This window comes from Octopus bimaculoides, chromosome 1 (assembly GCF_046866305.1).
Source record: "Octopus bimaculoides isolate indiv1 chromosome 1, ASM4686630v1, whole genome shotgun sequence".
Taxonomy (NCBI): domain Eukaryota; kingdom Metazoa; phylum Mollusca; class Cephalopoda; order Octopoda; family Octopodidae; genus Octopus; species Octopus bimaculoides.
The window spans coordinates 5,697,997-5,715,566 of NC_142928.1; positions in this window are offsets into that span (position 1 = coordinate 5,697,997).

Sequence of the window (17,570 nt, forward strand, 5' to 3'; positions counted from 1 at the left end):
TATATATATATATATATATAACTGTGTCCTGTTTGCCAAGGGAGTTATCCCTCTCACCTCGACCAGCAGCACGAACGTATCCGGATTTCAGGGTTATTTCCCTTCGTCGGCGTTCGACAGCTGATGACCTTGGTGAGAGAGACAAAAACCTGGCAAACCTTATATCTTCTTTTCCAGTGAAATTCTTCACTGATATTGAAAAGGTGAAAACAAGCAATGTTAATTCTCTAAATGAAGTATTAACAGTAACTGCACGATAAAGTGTAGTATATTGCCACTTAAGTGTGGCTGACCCCTAGGGGTGGATGTTACTGTTGCTTTTAGCCCCAGGAGGACATCTCCTCCAGCTGGCTTATCGACACACGACTGTGTCCTGTTTGCCAAGGGAGTTATCCCTCTCACCTCGACCAGCAGCACGAACGTATCCGGATTTCAGGGTTATTTCCCTTCGTCGGCGTTCGACAGCTGATGACCTTGGTGAGAGAGACAAAAACCTGGCAAACCTTATATCTTCTTTTCCAGTGAAATTCTTCACTGATATTGAAAAGGTGAAAACAAGCAATGTTAATTCTCTAAATGAAGTATTAACAGTAACTGCACGATAAAGTGTAGTATATTGCCACTTAAGTGTGGCTGACCCCTAGGGGTGGATGTTACTGTTGCTTTTAGCCCCAGGAGGACATCTCCTCCAGCTGGCTTATCGACACACGACTGTGTCCTGTTTGCCAAGGGTAGTTATCCCTCTCACCAACATCTGCAGCACGAACGGATCCGGATTTCAGGGTTATTTCCCTTCGTCGGCGTCCGATAGCCGCTGACCTTGGTGAGAGAGACAAAAACCTGGCAATCTTATATCTTCTTTTCAAGTGAAATTCTTCACTGATATCGATATATATATATGTATATATATATATATATATGTATGTATGTATATGTTTGAGTGTCTGTTTGTGTTTGTCCCTCCACCATCGCTTGACAACTGATGTTAGTGTGTTTACATCCCTGGCAAAAGACGCTGATAGGATAAGTGCTAGGCTTACAAAGAATAAGTCCTGGGGTCTATTTGTACGACTAAATGTGATGCTCCAGCATGGCTGCAGTCAAGTGACTGAAATAAGTAAAAGAATAAAAGCCTATATATATATCTTAGTTGGGTAGGCCGGTTTATGGCTTACCCCACTATAATAATATTAATTGCTCTACATCTTAGAGTGTGCTTCTCTGGATTTATGTATTTCTACAAACGATACATACATACATACATACATGCATGCATACATATATATGCACACACACACAGATACAAACACTCCTTGCACACAGAAATATTTGTCAGTGCATGTGTACCTGTATGTGTTCTATGAATCAAACGAAGCAGGGATGTCTCATTCAACCATACATACTGACTGCTTCTCATCACACATCTGTTAATCATGTTTACTATTCAACATTAATGCCTTGTAGTGTGTTTATCAAAAAGTAGTCGACAGTGGCAGGACTGGTGAGACTGGATGGATCGACCCTGAATATGCTTTTCTATGCAGGGGGTAAGAAACTGAAAGAGGACACTTTCCCATGCCTTGGGAGTGGCAGAGTAATCCGGAATTTTGTGGGGGGTTTGCCCCGGATTACTACTTTGTTTCCTGCAACCTTTTTGTTCTTCAGGAAGTAGATTGTTACTTTCCAAATGGTTGTGTAACTCTTCTGTCAAGACACCAATCATAAGCTTCCACATTAATGGTAAATAGGCTCTAAGTCGAAAATTTGATGCCAAGTTCCCTTTCAAGGGATCCTTGAGGCATAGCAGCGTTTGTCCACTTGTCATCCAGGCAGAGACGTGACCTTGCTGCGGGCGGTCATCCAGTTGTGCAGCGATCCTTTCATGCAATCCTGTAAAGTTCTTCAGCCAATAGCCTTCTACTCCATCCAGGCCTGGTCCTTTCATCATCATCATCTTTTAACGTCCGCTTTCCATGCTAGCATGGGTTGGACGATTTGACTGAGGACTGGTGAAACCAGATGGCTGCACCAGGCTCCAATCTGATTTGGCAGAGTTTCTACAGATGGATGCCCTTCCTAACGTCAACCACTCTGAGAGTGTAGTGGGTGCTTTTACGTGCCACCAGCACGAAGGCCAATCAGGCGGTACTGGCAACGGCCACGCTCAAAATGGTGTATTTTACGTGCCACCTGCACAGGAGCCAGTCCAGTGGCACTGGCAACAATCTCGCACGAATGTCTTTACACGTGCCACCGGCACAAGTGCCATGAAGGCGACGCTAGGCACAGGTGCCATCACAATTTCGCTTTCGCTTGCCCCAACAGGTCTTCGCAAGCCAAGTTTCGTGTCCAATGAAGGAGACGACATTGGCATGGGTGCCAAAAACTTCTATCTCACTGTATTTAGATTCATTCTGACGTCCTTTTGTCTTGGTACAGTTGCAAGTTGGCTTTCCACCTTTGTTAGCCGCTTCGCACTGTTTCTATGTCTTGCCGGCCTGTTCCACATCCTTCCCCAAAATTATTTACTTTCTTCCGCATCTGGAATCAGTTCTTGGTGTTAATCTCTCACTATTTCCTGAAATAGACGCCTTCTATTTGATTGGAAAAGTCTATTCTGTTCAAAACCTTTGCAACCAAGATCATATCTTCTCATATATTTTCAATTATTATTTTCTCTTTATCACAGGTTTTGTTGGAACTCCTGGAGTCTTACATGCATAGCGAGCTCGCTACCTCCAGCCTATGGCACCATGCTATCCATTCTTTTCAGTTATCTAATACTTGTAGTAAAGATTGTTTGCCAACATAACATGGCAGTCCTGGTTTAGGATGAATGTTGCTGTAATTTAACCCCAGGAGACATTGTTTCCAGCTGGCTATACGACATGATCTGTGTCCTTATATTTTCAAACAAGGGAATCTAGCACCCCCACTCAGCTCAAAACAATATCAGTGTATCACGATTTCTGGGTTATTTCCCTTCATTAGCACAGAATAATTGTTCAGCTAGAGGTAGTGCTGCCAAATTGCTATTCGAAATATATAGTTTTCAAAGTGACAACTAGTCACTGATCTATAAATTAGAAAATTACTATTTTTAAATCTCAGCAACAATACTTTGGAGTAAAGATTGTTTGCCAAAAAAAAAAAAATGTAAGGACACAGATCGTGTCATGTAGCCAGCTGGAGACGATGTCTCATGGGGCTAAATTACAGCAACATTCGTCCTAAACTAGGACTGCCATGTTATGTTGGCAAACAATCTTTACTCCAAAGTACTGTTGCTGAATATCTCACGTTGCGAGATTTAAAAACAGCAATTTTCTTATCTACCAGGTTCTCTATTCCAATTTCCTTTATATTCTCCTTGATGCCTTCTGATACTTTGAGCTTGTGTCGATCAGTGTACCTCAGATTGGGGTGTGCTTGATCCTAGTCTTCTATAATATATTGGCTCAGCATCCTCACTATATCTTGGTGGTCATCATCATATTCTTGTGATTCTCTGTTCTCACTGGGTAATGGATCTGTTGTTGAAGTATTATTTGTATTTTCTACTTTCCTTTTTACCTCTTCAATTTCTATGCCTGTTAACCACCCTTTTGTTCTTATTGCTCTTGCAATCAACCCTTTTGTTCTTTGTTGTTGTTGTTGTTGCCTGAGAGAGCAACGCACGCCATCAAAGTGACGCTGAGGTGAAAATATACAAAGACCGATATACCCATTATGACCTTCTGATAAGGGTACACCAGGCACATGCATCTCAGCACAACATGGTGATCTCATATCAAGATAAACAGCACATGACCTTGCAGGTGGGGCCCAGATTCCGCTCAAAAGGACCTTGAATAAGGGTTGCTTAAGGATGATGAACGAAACACCCATGTTTTCAGGGGTGAATTATTCAAACCTGAAAGAATCACTCTCAGTGATGTTCCCCCACTATTCCTGCTTGTGGTCAAAGATGCACATATTGTCAGCCACTAAGGGACATGCTCTGTATCAAATTCTGCCAAAAGCTTGGTGATACCTGCTCAGAGGCCTACGCAAAGTTTCCAGAAAGTTTTCATCATTCTCGACACACTCAAGGAAATCTTGTGCAACTGAAACCCGAGGGTCTTTTTGGTCAGCTGAGGGCAGTTTTGGTACAAACTTGGCAGACACGCGTCTCATACCCAAGTCGTCAGTGGTAATGGACTGAACTGAACTGAAACAAATCTGCACATCCTCTGATAACTCACAGATGGTGATTCGACGATTTCCCCTCACAGCTGCACACACATCTGCGATGTTTTTCTCAGTTCTGCTGGTTGTGAGTCTCCCAGAAGGTTTGTCACTATCGATATTTTTCGGCCATCTTGGAAACGTCTGAAACACTCATACACTTGTGTGCAACTCGTGCACCCCTCTCCATACAGTTTTTGAAACTTTGCATAGGCTTCTGTATAGGTATCGCTATGACAACTTTCTCTGTCATGGGCAATGTGACAATCACACACTACACACTTTCCTTCCAAGCACTGCTGTAAACAGTGGAAGTGAGCGAGAACGTTAAAACTTAGTGTGCATGCACAGCAGAATTCAAGGTGAATTTTTGCCAAGTGGTTTCACACTGCATGCTTTAGCTTTGTTACTATGGCAACAGTCCGGATACTTATTGATCAAACCTCATACATATATTAAGAGGCACATAAATTCATACATATGCATACACGGATATAAAAAGAGAACAAGAGAGAGAAAGAGAGAGAGAGAGAGAGACAGGCAGACAGACAGATACACATATACTGTGGAGGCTATTGTACTGTACATATACGCTCACACACATATACTTACGCACATACACACATAGTTACGCACATACACTCTGTCACACAAACACTTCATTCATTCTTTTCTTGATCACTCACAGAGGGATAATAAACTCGGTCCTCTTTTCTGATTCCATTGTTTTGCAGAAATAGTAAATTACTTTGATTCCACGTTCTTCCTCGTTTTGCGTATCTTTGTTGCCGGCACAATTCCAACTTGTAATTCCTTCTGTGAGATTCTTAAACAATGGCGGCAAAAATCTTTGTTTCACAAACAACACAGCCGACCATTTTAGCAGATGTTTTGGAACCTGATATTCTAATATTGGTAATCACTGAAGCATTCTGTTATTAAAGACATAACTTTATAAAATATCTTCAACTTTCTAGATATACACTGGATGCTTGAGAAAGTCAGACTAATCCATTTCTTGAGATGGGGGCGTACAGGAAATAAATTTCAATTTATTTCCTGTATCTCTTGAATATTCTTGAAAATATTTTTCAAGGTATTCTTTTTAAATTTGTTTCAGTCATTTGACTGCGGCCATGCTGGAGCACCGCCTTTAGTCGACCAAATCGACCCCAGCCCAGTACTTATTCTATCAGTGTCTTTTGACGAACCGCTAAGTTATGGGGATGTAAACACACCAGCATCAGTTGTCAAGCGATGTTTGGTGGGGGGGACAAACACAGGCACACATACATACATAAATATATATACATACATATATATATATATATATATATATATATATATATATATATATATATATATATATATATATATATATGAAGGGCTTCATTCAGATTCTGCCTACCAAATCCACTCACAAGACTTTGGTTGGCCCGAGGCTATAGTAGAAGACACTTGCCCAAGGTGTCACGCAGTGGGACTGAACCCGGAGCCATGTGGTTGGTAAGCAAGCTACTTACACACAGCCACACCTGCACCTATATATGTATATATAGTAAGGCTTTACTTCCACACACACCAGCTTAATTTAATTCGTCCTTAGTCGAAAGACACCCGTTGTCATGTCCTGTTAATTGCATTTGTATTTGTGTAACATTTCTCTGTTTTTTTCTGTCCTTGTTTTTATATACATTCGCTGCATTCTTCCAAGGAATCTAATGCTCTTAGCTTAGTTTTTACTTGGGGCTGGCCAGACTGGAACAATCTCGAGTATAACCAGCCGAAATTGCAAAGATAATCTAGAACTCGACTGAGGAAAGAAAACTCCAAATGTGCTGTCCTTGTTTTCTTTGTATCGTCTATCTGAATGTTTTGTTGTCCCTTTCTTGTATCACCTAACTGTCTGGATGTTTTGCGTTCTTGTCCCATTTTAGTATTTATATATATATATATATATATATATATATATATATATATATATATATATATATATATATATATATATATATATATATATATATATATATACACATGACAAGCTTCTTTCAGTTTCTGTCTACCAAATCCACTCACAAGGCTTTGGTCAGCCCGAGGCTATAGTAGAAAACACTTACCCATGGTGCCACGCAGTGGGACAGAACCCAGAACCATGTGGTTGGTAAGGAAGCTACTTACCACACAGCCATTCCTGCGCCTACTTAGGTTAAGTTTTATTTGTGAAATACTGTTGTTTTGCTGCTGAAAATGATCTATGTCTGTGATAGTGAGTGGGGTGAAAGCAATAGGAATGTGGCCTTAGAACCAAGGGGGTGGCAGCCTGAAAAAGTTTGGGAACCACTGATATACATGGACAAGACCATTTATATATTTATTTCATTTTATATATTTTATATATATATATATATATATATATATATATATATATATATATATATATATATATATATATATATATATATATATATATATATATATATACATGATCTATGTGTGTGTGTGTGTATTAGTATGTTTATGTCCTCGTAATTTAGCGGTTCAGCAAAAGAAACCCGATAAAATAAGTACCAGGTTTTTTAAAAATAAGTACGGGAGTCGATTAAAGGTTCTTCATGGCAGTACTCCAGCATAGCCGCAGTCAAATGACTGAAACATGTAAAAGATAATAGATAAATGACAAAGAGGGAAACAGCACACAATTTTAGGTGTTTAACCCTTATAGAGGTGGACGATAACATTTCAAGCGAAGAGGCGGATGTTCGTTCTGGATCGCATCATTGAACTCTTACAGACTTATGACTTTGAAGAGAGAATTAGGTGCCGTGTGTCGTCGCAAGAAGATCATGATACTATCTGGTTCTCCTTGTCTGGAATAAAAGAATTTACATTTAATTAAAAAGAAAATGGATTTTGCAAAGAAACCAAATTTCTACGAGGTTTAAAGAGGAAGATATGTAAGACGTTTAAAGAGGAAGATATGTAAGACGTTTCCTGTCTTTGAATTAAACACGATGTCTTTCAGCAGATTGTAATGTGTCCCTTTCAGAAATATTTTACCAAGTTTAAAATAAAATCTTGAGAATTGTTACGTAGCACATTGTATCAAGAGACGTTTATCGTCTGCCACCCTCGAGTCATCCATCAAGTATCTCACGTGAACTATGCAACAGGTTTGACAAAAGGAAGTAGAAAATAATCGATAAATCAACTTCATCTTAGATTGTGCAAATTTGTTTGTATAAACAGAAAACATCATGTGTCACTATTGAAAATATAAATATATTGTAGAAATGAGGGAATAAAAGAAACAACAGGCGACCGAATGCGTGATATTTGGATTGTACAGATGAAAAAAAAGTAAAGGCACGTTGTATATTACAAAAATACACAGAGGATTTGAAATGCGGTGAAATATGTGTAAAAGAGATTTGCATCAAATGAAAACTTGTCAACAAGATATTAGCTGAATAAATGGATATTTGTGATAAATATATAAATATATGTAGAATAAATGATATACGTAACACCTAACTAGAAGCTTTGAGGGTAAATAAAAACGGAGCTTCTTCAACTTCCTGTCGATGACAAAACGACATTGAAGGGAAATCGGTATTGACAAATTTTCCCTCCAATTCAAATAAATTATTCAGTTTGTACGACAAAATGAAATGACGGCAGAAAGAAAAAAAAAGACAAAAGAGAAAAGAAGATTAGGTTGAAAGGGAAGAGAGAGAAAGAAAGTAAACCAAATAGGGGGGGGGGGCTGTTATCTCTTCATTCTTTGAGCCGTGATCCAATGAAATGCTAGACGTGTGTAAAGCGATTAATTTGTGTCTCCTTAATCAATGGATTAAATAGTTTTGTTATATCGAATGTTTACAATGTCAATAAAATAGGTCTATGCTATCACTGAATATCAATAAACGCTTGGAGTGGAAAGACATAGAAAATATTGGCGATTAACGTTACCATTCATTAAAGGTTAATCAAGTTAATTAAGAGATTCTTCTTCTTCTAGTTTTTCTTTATCTTGTTTCTGTCATCCGACTGCGGCCATGCTGGGGCACCGCCTTAAAGGGTTTCAGTCAAACAAATATACGATAGAAGGTCTTTAACGCTTGGCACTTATTCCATCGGTGCCTTTTGCTGAATAGTGAACACAGCGACACCTGCTGTCAAGTGGTGTTGGTGGTGGTGGGGGGTTAAACAAAGACACAAAGTCACACACACGCTCATACACGTACGCACATACAAATATGATGGGCTTCTTTCAGTTTTCCTCTAACAAATTCACTCACAGGGCTTTGGTCGGCTTGAGGCTATAGTAAAAGATACTTGCCATGGGATTGAACCCGGAACTATATGGTTGAGAAGCAAACTTTTTACCACGCAGCCAAGCCTGCACCTATACAGACGATTTGATTCAATCGCTCACATTATTGATGATGATGATGGCAAGAAGACCAGACATGATTATCAAGGACAAAATAAATAAACAGTGCGAGATCACCTGGCTAGGTTTTTTCACTGGCGATTGTGTGAGAAGTATGGTTTTGAAAGAAAACCGAAATGGTACGACCATTAACGAAATGGCATCCCCGAGAATAATGAGCATAGGAGCTTCTAGGATTTTACAATCCATTGAGATTCAGTAATTGGTGCTAGGAGACCAGACATTGTTGCAGTGGATAAAATGATGAAGGAAATCAAGATCACATACATTCTTTTCTACTCTAGGCACAAGGCCCGAAATTTTGGGGGTGGAGGGGGTGGCCAGTCGATTAGATTGACCCCAATACGCAACTGGTACTTAATTTATCGACCCCGAAAGGATGAAAAGCAAAGTCGAACTCGGCGGAATTTGAACTCAGAACATAAAGACATGAAATACCGCTAAGCAGTTCGCCCGGCGTGCTAACGTTTCGGCCAGCTTGCCATCTTTCACATATATCGCCATACCTTGGAACACAAAAGTGGGGGACAAAGAGGTGGGGAAACTTGATGAGATTGCACGGATGTGGGCAGTAGAGAAAGCAGCTTCGGGCCTTGTACCTAGAGTAGAAAAGAATCATCAATGGTGGCTTCGGTAATGAAAATGATAATGGCGATCACGACGGTGATGATGAGGATGAGGACGAGAATGATGATGGTGATGATGATGATGAGGATGATGATGGATAACGATGATGACGACGACGACGATGGTGGTGGTGGTGGTGGTGGTGGTGATGACGATGATGATAGTGACGGCGGCAGCGGTGGTGGTAGTGGTGGTGCTGCTGTTGCTAATGATGATGAAGGTGATGGTGGTGCTGATGATAATGATGATGAAGATGGCTTTTACGATTGTGCTCGTGTGAAAGAGAATGATAATGAGGAGGAGGAGGAGGGAGAGGAGAAGGAGGAGGAGGGGGATGGTGAAGTAGACTAACTTAGACTTGTATAATTCTCTCCAAGACCAAGGAGACTTTATCTTTAATGCTCCATAACAATGAAATTGTTGTTGTTGTTCTCATACTGACATTTTGCCAATCAGACTATATTTGAGACCTTCTTTTTTCTTTATTTTTTCTTTACCTGAAGATTCTAATTGTTTCACCTGACAATTATGTAATTCCTTTGTTGAAAAATTCAGTCTGAGACGATCTAAAGTTAATCTTCTAAATTGGGATATATTATTGATCTGTTTGTCTCTTTGTCTTGAAAATATTTGGTTCATTTTCTAAAAATGGTTCTCACCAAAATAGACATCTCCGTTAATATTATTGCCAAACACAGGAAACTAGATCATATTATATTGAATATATTCAACTTACTGACTTACACCACTCGTTCGCCGATTGTTAACCATCCACATTGTTCATTGTTCTTCATTTATTCACTGATTGTTAACCAGTCAGTGTTCAGGGTTGCTCACTGTTCGCTTATTCAGCAATTGTCAACCATTCGCAATGTTCACTGCCCTTTATCTTTTTCTCTGATTGTTAATCATTCACAATGTTCACTGTTCTTCACTTATTCATTGAATGTTAACCATTCACCCATCCAGCGCGAGTATTTTTTTCAGTTAATAAATGTTAATACACCAAGTCGTCTTAAATCTTATACTTAAGACTGATCACAGATTCCACCCTGGTTACAGAGCTTAGAAAAACTGAAGGAGTACCGCAATAAGTGTGAATCTGAGAGGAGAATATGTTGGAATCAGAATTGATTCTCTATTTTATTTTACCCAAAACCAGGGACTTTTCAGCACCTCCTCGTGTGTGTTGTGTGTTCTGTATATATACATATATATATATATATATATATATATATATGGGAGAATGTACGAAAAAACAACAGACGAGGACAGGTGGTGTAAATAACAAAAGGATGTATTAGTATGACGCTCGGGAATACGGAAAGTCTTTGACGTTTCGAACTACGCTCTTCAACAGAAAGAATACGGAGACAAGGAGAAAAACACGGAGAAAAAAAAATTGAATAGTGTGCAGTCAACGGTCAATCATACATATGTATATATAAGATGGATAAACTTACTTGGAAATGGATGCGTTTCTCTTCTATCTTTTCTCTTTTCAAAGAAAATATTTCTCCCAGCATTCACTATTTTCCTCTCATTCTGGTCTAACGACCCTCCATGTTTGTTTCTGTTTGGTTTCCTTGTATGTCTCCTCTGTCATTTTTTGTTCCCAACTTTAACCCTCTATAAGTCCTAAATTCTCTTTTAGAATTAATGGGAGCAACTGTCTTAGAAAACTCATATTGTCGTTGAATGCTCGAAATGGGGAGTAGATAGACAGCCGACAACTGATGAAAGGTCTTTTCTCTGTGTTTACTTGTCTTGTTATCCATTTTTCTTATTGTTCACGTATTTCACATGTTTTTCCCTCCTTTCTTTACATGTTTCATGTTACTTGAACTCTGCTGGTGATGTCCTGTATCCATTTATGTATGTGTATATATATATATATATATATATATATGCTTTATCTCCCCTTCTTCCTAGCTCTCCTGTGTGACCCCTCTGTCCGGCATTCACCATGATAGATCGCTAGCCACTACACATTCTTTATTTTCTTTCTGTGTTCCTTTCTGTGGAAGAGTGTAAGCTCGAAATGTTAAAGACTTTTTCACTTCCCAAGCATTAAACTAATACATCTGTTTGTTGTCTACGCCACCTGTGCAGACTCCTCTAAACTAAAACTAGCGTAAGGCTCAGCAAAAGTTATTTTAAAAACTGGAATAAGCGTAATTATTTGCCGATGGTTTGCGGCAAACAACGAACCCTTATTTTCCTGAGAAATAGATACTTCCTTTATAATAGAGAAAGTTGTCTCTTGTAAAGGTTTTGTTACAGAAACCACTCTGCTGTGTTTGATGACGTATCATAAACCAGGGATTAGGTTTTTAAGTTCTGATCGAAGTTTCTCGAATTCCCAAGAGATTATATGGAGATAAATCGAAATGTAAAGCTTATTTAATATATATTTACACACTTATGCACACACACACACACACTCTCTCTCTCTCTCACACTCCTATGCATATATGTATGTTATGCATATATACACATACACCTATGTATATATATATATGTATGCATATTATATATGTAATCTTTTATCCTTTTATTCTTTTACTTGTTTCAGTTATTTGACTGTGGCCATGCTGGGGCACTGCCTTTAGTCGAGCAAATCGACCCCAGGACTTATTCTTTGTAAGCCTAGTTCTTATTCTATCAGGTCTCTTTTGCCAAACCGTTAAATTCTGGGGACGTAAACACACCAGGATTGGTTGCCAAGCGATGTTGGGGGGACAAACACAGACACGCAAACATATATATATATATATATATATATATATATATATATATATATATATATGTATTATGTATGTATGTATGTATATATATATACGACGGGCTTCTTTCAGTTTCCATCTAACAAATCCACTCACAAGGCTTTTGGTTGACCTGCAGCTATAATAGGTGCCACTCAGTGCCACGCATGCTATCTCTCTCTCTCTCTCTCTCTCTCTCTCTCTCTCCTGTACACACACTCACACACACGCAGATCACAGAATTATGGCAATGTTATAAATGATGTAGAATAAATCCAGAGGAACCAAAAAATAAAGTTTTAAGGAGGATTCTCGTGAGAATTCATAATATTTTATTCCTGGAATTGCAAACGGTCTTAAACAACACCATCTCAATAAAACCAATTCTAACAGCCTTTTAAATCTTTAGAATTTTTTTCTTTGATACAGTTGAAACTCCTCGCCTGAAGCTTCCAATCCCATCCAAACTTTGCTAATAAAGAATTTGCAACATTCAGAAAATTGGCAATCTCTAAATTTCTATGTTCTATACGTCTTTTGATTTCTTGTGTTACCATTTTATGTATACATTCAAAGATTTCTAGTGTTATCATTTTATTTTCATGTCTTTTGATTTCTAGTGTTAGCATTTTATCTGCTCCGGCAGATCTGAAACAAATAAAAACCTTTTAATTGGTTTGAAGAGAGCAATCTACTGATAATTAATGGTCTTCAAATACCCATCGCATAGTCTCTGCCTACGCACGAAGTTGGGTGTGCATGTGCGCGTGTGTGAGGTAGCGGAGATGTAAATATATTCACAAACTGATTCTACTTGTAAGATGTTTGATATCATCTGATGAATTGGTGTGGTTAACAAATAATTATGTAATGTTACGTAATATTATGTATTACTGGATAAATGGCTACTCTATGAAAACATGTATAATAGAAATTGAGCTGTCCATTCATATTCTTCTGTGTGTGTGTGTGTGTGTGTGTGTGTGTGTGTGTGTGTGTGTGTGTGTGTATAAACTCTACTTTATCTATTCAGTAGTCTATACTTCCGATATTGTATATGTATGTGTATATCTATCTATATGTGTATATATATATATATATATATATATATATATATATATATATAGAGAGAGAGAGAGAGAGAGAGAGAGAGAGAGAGAGATTGACAATGACACCACGGTCACATGCCATTTCTGCTGTACCGGTCGTTCTTTACAACACCTGTTTGTGTTTGGATTGTCCTTGTACAGGGGCAATAAATAAAATACTCTCACTTCTCATTCTTCCTGACTTGTTGGATATATACATACACATATGAATGTATTATATGCCTGTGTATATATATATATATATATACATGTTCATATATATGTACATGCATGCATGTATATACGTCCTGGTATGACAAGAAACTGTATCCAGTGGCAAGGCTCCAGCTTGGGAGTCTAGGAGCTGTGGGGAATGTGGAGTTACCCCTTAGTTGTCATCACTCCCAGGTCTGCTCTGGTCCGGAGGTGAAATATTTTTTCCCCACGAGAGTCTCGGACCCCAGTAATGAACTCATTTGCATACAGCCAATCAGAGCTCACCTTGACCTTGTTGTCAAGTTAACAAACACACTCTACCAAGTAAACTGAAGACGAAGAACGGTGTTGTAAGTCGACCGATGGCCAAGTTTTGCCTGATTTTAGAAGGAGACAAGTAATTAGATAGTTTTGCATCTATACCTATTATTGGATTTTGTTAGGGCCCCATATGGTAAAGATGTGGGTAGAGGGTGATGTGCTGGCAACCATCTCCCCTTACTACAAAGTAAACAACAACACAGAGGCAGAGGCAGAGGCAGCCACGGTTGAAACAAGAACAAGAACAACAAGCATTCTTAAAAGAGAAAAGAAGCAATGGTCATTCCTTGCCCAAGTGACCTAATCTTATCACCCATCACTTGTTATGGTCTGATAAATTAGTTTGATAGTTGAGCTCTGATTGGCTGTATGCAAATGAGTTCATAACTGGGGTCCGGAACTCTTGTGGGAAAAAAATTTCGTGGCCTGGAGTAGTAGTACCTGTTAGGGCCCCATTTGTGGGTTAAATAATTACCATACAGGTCTGGAACTGGTAAGGTATTATCAGCCATTGAAAAGAATCTCGGGAATTTTGTCCGCCCCAGATTGATGTATATACATGCATATATGATATGTGTGTGAACGTGTATGTATATATATGTGTTTGTATGTACACATGTGTGTGTATATGCAGTGAACACTTCTATCTATGTGTGTCTATGCGTTGCATAGCTTTTGTTTATGCATCTAAGCTGGCATATGCATGTGTGTGGGGGTATGTGTGTGAGGGTGGTGATGGTAAAAAGAGTGAGAGAGAGAAAGAGCTTGGGCAAGAAAGAAGGGGGGGCGCAAGGGGAGTGGATGGAGGTGATGTGTGTATTAGTGTATGGTGAGTAAAGTGTGCAGCGATTGTGTATTGCAGCGGACGTATGATGTAATCAGTCGTGCATGTTGTTAGGTGAGGGTGTGCATCGGTGGCAGGTGACTGTGTTTGTGTGTTCGAGACATTGAACGGGAGATTGGTGGCCTCGAGGAGGAGCGATTGCGGGTGGAGGTGGAATGTAAACAGACTGGACTGGTGTAGATAGATAGATAGATAGGAGAGATAGATAGATAGATAGATAGATAGATAGATAGATAGATAGATAGATAGATAGATAGATAGATAGATAGATAGATAGGAGAGAGAGAGAGGCGGTAGATAGATAGATAGATAGATAGATAGATAGGAGAGATAGATAGATAGATGAATAGATGGATAGACAGACAGACAGACAGATGGATAGATGAATAGATAGATAGGTAGATTGATAGAGAGATAGAGAGAGAGAGAGAGAGAGAGAGAGAGACGGATAGATAGATAGACAGACAGACAGACAGACAGACAGATAGATAGATAGATAGATGGTGGATGAATGGATGGATGGATGGATGGATGGATGGATGGAGAGATACATACATACACATATACAGACAGACAGATAGATAAAGAATGAAGAAAAGAAGGAAAGAATGAGAGAAGAATGGACAGAAAGAAAAAGGAAGAAGTGAGAGGGAGAGAGTGAAAGAAAGAGCTGGAGAGAGAGAAAGAAAGAGAGAAAGAAAGAGTGAAGAGCGTAAGAGGAGAAACCAATGAAAGAGGAAGAAATGAGAAATGAATGACGAGATAAAATGAAAGAAATAGGTTAAATATTTGTAAATGCAAAAGATGTGAGGGAAGAGGGGGTCAAAGGTCAAGGGTGATAGGTAAATGGTGGACTGGAGTGAAAGGTCAGCGGGGAGAAAGATAAGGGCTGAATGGATGGACTGTGTGGCATGGGTCAGGGGACAGATGTCTACAGATAAGGGTGGATGGCCGACTGGACTGCATTTGGTGGGACAGATGTCATAGATAAGGGTGGATGCAGAGTTTGGGTGACACAGATGGTCATCTTATAATGTGGCCCCCACCCCCACCAGGCGTTGGATGTTGTTTAGCCCCAGGTCAGCCCTGACACATGAAGTCTATGGTCAAAGATCTTCCAGCTGAGACAATTCTGAATTTTTGTCATGGCATAGTCTACCTAGGGCTACATTACCGCTTGGTAATGTCAATTTCTTTTCATGAAAAAACATTCTCCAAACTGTCTTTTCCTTTTGTTAGATATCCCAACCGTGGCCATCCAGTCTTTCTTTTTTCGGACATTGTGTATCTAGGAGTACATTATCCATTGTGTGTTCTCCTTTTTAAGGGGTCTGATTTAGAGGTATTTGCCAAACTGCTAATTCAAAGGGTAATAAACGCAAGTACACCGGTTGTCATGCGGTGGGGGCAAACAGAAACACACACGCACACAAACACACTCATGCACACACATACATACACACTCATGCACACACACACACACACATACATACACACACACACACATACACACATGTATGACAAGCTTCTTTCAGTTTCCGGTTAGTAAATCCACCCTGAAAGGTTTGTTAGGCCTGAGGCTTTAGTAGGACACAGTTGTCCTAGATGTCACGCAGCGGGACTGAACCAGGAACCATGAGTTTAGGAAGCAAACTTCTTACCACAAAGCCATGCCTGCACTTATACACACACACACACACACACACACACACACACACACACACACACACACACACACACACATATTGTAGAGGGCATTATCAGTGCCGTCATAGACTGGGGGCTGACCTTACTCAAATATACACTCGTCCGACATTTTAAAGTTCCTCTCGGGATAGGAAAGTGTGAGTGGAGACGAAAGGGCCCCCTTGTGGTGAATTTATCAAGGGGTCGGGGTGTGACTGTAGTAAAAATGGTTTGGGTGAATGAATCTACTCCAAGCATGCACTTGGAGATTGGAGATCTGCAGTTGGGTGAGGGCTTGTGACCTTCATAGAGTGATTTTGGATCTTGGGCCCTTGTTGGCGGGTCTCCCGTGTCAGGAGGACCGCATCATCTATATGTTCACATAATTCGGATAATTTGTATCTCATTTACTTCCTCTTTTTCTTTTTTCTCTCCTTATTTCTTAAATAAACCCCCTTACAAATTGTAAACAGTGCGTGTAATGTCCCCCTCACCTGATGCTGCTCCTCTGGCAAATAGAAGGAACCAACACCACCACCACAACCACCACCACCACCACCACCACCGCCACCGCCACCGCCACCACCACCACCACCACCACCATCCCCACCACCTCCACCACTACCACCACCAATTCGAAACCATTATCCGTCAGTACGCTGGGTAAAATGCATACCAGTATTTCTTCCCCTCTTTTACGTTATGAGTTCTGGGTCGATGAAATAAGTACCAGTTAAGTGCTGCGGTCGATGTAATCGAATAGTCCCTCCCTGCCACCACAATTTCAGGCCTTGTGCCTATAGTACAGAGGATTCATCATCATCATCGTTTAACATCTACTTTCCATGCTGGCATGGGTTGGACGATTTGGGTGAACCAAATAGCTGCACCAGGCCCCAATCTGATCTGGCAGCGTTTCTACAGCTGGATGCCCTTCCTAACGCCAACCACTCACAGAGTGTAGTGGGTGCTTTTACGTGACACCGGCACGAAGGCCAGTCAGGCGGTTCTGGCAACGGCCACGCTCGAAATGGTGTCTTTTACGTGCCACCTGCACAGGAGCCAGTCTAGTGGCACTGGCAATGACCTCGCTCGAATGTTTTGTTCATGTGTCACTGACACAAGTGCCAGTAAGGCATATATTCTTCTATTCCTTTATCTGTTTTAGTCATTTGATTGCGGTCATGCTGGAGCACCGCCTTGAAGTATTTTTGCCAAACAATTCAACCCTAGGATTTTTTTAAAGCCTAGTACTTATTCTATCGGTGTCTTTTGCTGAACCGATAAGTTACAGGGGCGTAAACACACCAACACTGGTTGTCAAGCGATGATGAGGGGACAAA